Source organism: Rana temporaria, chromosome 3 (genome assembly GCF_905171775.1).
Source record: "Rana temporaria chromosome 3, aRanTem1.1, whole genome shotgun sequence".
Taxonomy (NCBI): Eukaryota; Metazoa; Chordata; class Amphibia; order Anura; family Ranidae; genus Rana; species Rana temporaria.
In genome coordinates, this window is record NC_053491.1 from 400,907,368 (window position 1) to 400,910,590 (window position 3,223).

Consider the following 3,223-nt stretch of genomic DNA (forward strand, 5'->3'; position numbering starts at 1 on the left):
TGAGTGCCCCTCAAACACTCGTGCAATGTATGGCACCCCTGGACTGCCACTCCAGGGGCACAATCTCCACGGGCTTTTCAATGGTCCCTAGCCCCCGGTCCGGACCGGCAGCACCCTTCCCAGCCAGGAAGGTGGGAGAAAAGGTTGGGGAGAGCCTACTGATGCAGACTCTACCCACAACCCCTATCTCTCCCACCTAATCACATTCTGGAAGTACTACCCGCTCCATCCCGGTTAAAGGAGAAGCAAGGGTTCCCTCCAGAACAACTGACTGGGGCAGATACCACCAAATCCAGGCCAACGGCCAGGGACCCGGCCTCTTGGCTTCGACCTCATGCCTCTCTGTCCACATCAGAAGGCTTCCACCTCCACACCAACAGGCTTAGCGTCTGCCGACTGCCATCCCTTTCCCCCTGCCACAGGGTACCGGGGACAGTCAGCTTAGCACCACCTATTGGCAACTGATAAGAACAGATACTACACTTGATCTTAGCCAAAAGGCCGAGAAGCGAGAGATAAGAGAACTGTTCAGCAGATCATCTCTGTTTTAGCTGCGAATTTGGAGACCAGGCAGAGGGGAGGGGGAGGGGGGAAGTGTATTGAGGTGAATGAGAGAAATCCTGAAGAGAAATTAACACATCTGCGAATCAGATGCGTGCCCATAGAAGATAATGGGCCTGAATTCGCACCTGAGCCGCACCGCAATGCCTATAAAACGCACGCGTTTTTTCTGCAGTGCGAATGCATCGCACATATGTGAACCAGCCTCATTGAAATCAATGTATTTTATAATGTTATGCGAATTGGATGCAATTTAAGCCGCAACCAATTCGCATAGGTGTGAACCCAGCCACAAATCACAGTGATTAATTCACCACCAGTGAATGTTTAGTGAAAGCTGTATTCACAGCTGTATAAATATGCCTCCTGCCTATGCTGCCTGCATTCCTATCAGTTATCTTGTTCCAGTTATTTCTGAGGACCACATTATCCCCACCTCTCTATGTTATGAGGAAGAGGAGAGGAGGAGTTTTCTGTAGTCCTAACTTGTTACTGTTGTCCTGATACAGTATGTTGAGTGAGGTCTGTCACCCTAGCCGGGGAAGTGTATAACTGGTAGAATCACCAGGTAAAAATAAATGGAAAAAACCTTTGGAAAGTAAAAACTAATGCAGCCACTACATCTGAGGACTGGTAAGCTGAAATGTGAGCAGGCTTTCACATTAGTGTGTGCACCCCAGAGCAAAAACGTATATGAGCCGAGCAGTGGACGGTGTCAGTAAAGCAGAGATCGGTGTTAGTAGGGCAGTGGATGGTGTCAGTAGTTTTTTATTTTTATCATTTTTTACAATATTAGTTTGTATTTTTTTGTAATTTGTTTTAAAACCCCCCGTGGGGGGGGGGGGGGGGGCTTTAAAATATTTTTACTCAGAACTAAAATAAAGTAAGTATTACAAGAGTGTAGGGTTTAGGAGTGCGTTATGCAGGGAATGCAGGGTTCACCAGTGCATTACGATCAGAATTCAGTGATCATGGGTGTGTTGCACTTAGAATGCAGGATTAAGGAGTGCAATATGCCCAGAATGCAGGGATCATGAGTGTGTTGCACTAAGAATGTAGGATTAAGGAGTGCAATATGCCCAGAATGCAGGGATCAGGAGTCCATTCTATGCTCAGAATGTGGGGTTCAAGAGTGAGTTTTACGCTCAGAATACCGGGATCAGGAGTGCGTTCTATGCTCACAATGCAGGGATCCAGAGTGCGTTTTATGCTCAGAATGCAGTGATCAGGAGTGCCTTTTACGCTCAGAATGCAGGGATCAGGTGTGCGTTTTACACTCAGAATGCAGGGATCAAGAGTGCATTTTACGCTCAGAATGCAGGGATCAGGAGTGCGTTTTACACTCAGAATGCAGGGATCAGGAGTGCGTTTTACACTCAGAATGCAGGGATCAAGTGTGCGTTTTACACTCAGAATGCAGGGATAAGGAGTGCATTTTACGCTCAGAATGCAGGGATCAGGAGTGCGTTTTACACTCAGAATGCAGGGATCAGGAGTGCGTTTCACACGAATGCAGGACTGGCACTTACAAGGTTTGGCGGCGCAGGAACCTGTTCGTGGTCCACCTGTTACCTGCTGGCGGTCGACAGGAGGTCTGTGACCCACTGCTTTACCAACCCCTGCACTAGTCCCCTGCAGCGTCATCTGCACTGGACAGTGAACAAATGGAAAGTGTTAGATCCCATACACACTATACAACTTGTGTTGTGTGATTTCCTTTAGATTTACCAAAACCATGCAGTGTAAGGGCCTGCCTGATTGCATACAAATTGAAACTCTAATGCCGCGTACAGACGGTCATTTTTTGTGATGAAATAAAATGACATTTTTAAAAATGTCAATTAAAATGATCGTGTGTGGGCAAAATGTCATTTTATGTCTTCTGAAAAATGACAAAAAAAAATTTCGAACATGCTCGAATTTTTTGTGTCGTTTTTCAAAATGTCATTTTTTGTGTCAATGAAAATGATAGTGTGTGGGCAAAACGACGTTTTTAAACCCGCACATGCCCAGAAGCAAGTTTTGAGACGGGAGGTAAAACTACCATTCATAATGGAGTAAGCACATTCATCACGCTGTAACAGACAGAAAAGCACGAATCATCTTTTACTAACAAGTAACCAGCTAAAAGCAGCCTCAAGGCGAATAGAACTTCCCCTTTAGAGTGCCGTCACTTTGTTCATCATTTTTCAAAATGATGGTGTGTATGCTCCATCGTTTTTGAAAATGAAGTTTCAAAAATGTTGTTTTTTTTCATCACTTCAAACGTCATTTTTTTTTCATCACAAAAAATGACCGTCTGTATGGGGCATTAAGGTTTGATCTCATATTATATGGTTTTGGTAAATCTAAAGGAAAAAATCTAAAGAAAATTGTATGTGTGTATCCAGCTTTATGCGGAGTGATTGGTACAGATCGCTCACTGTGTTTACTCAGAAAAGGAAGGGGTTGATAAATATAATAATTACTAGCCCCTTCCCCTGCTCTCACTTTCATCACAACTACAGAAAAAAAAATGTATTATTCAGTATTTTGTTAAAGCCTCTTTATCTGATCCTTTTTTGTTTTTGTTTTAAATAAAGTAGAGATGATTTAGAATGTCTAACATACTTCCCCCTCACTTCTTGTAACCAAAATATGGAAATGATCCCAGCAGTGACAC

The 3,223-nt window shown here is 44.1% G+C and overlaps 1 pseudogene; it reads right to left on the reverse strand.

Moving 5' to 3' along the window:
• Positions 1 to 382: 382 nt before the first annotated feature.
• Positions 383 to 513, reverse strand: LOC120933938 (annotated as a pseudogene).
• Positions 514 to 3,223: the final 2,710 nt, after the last annotated feature.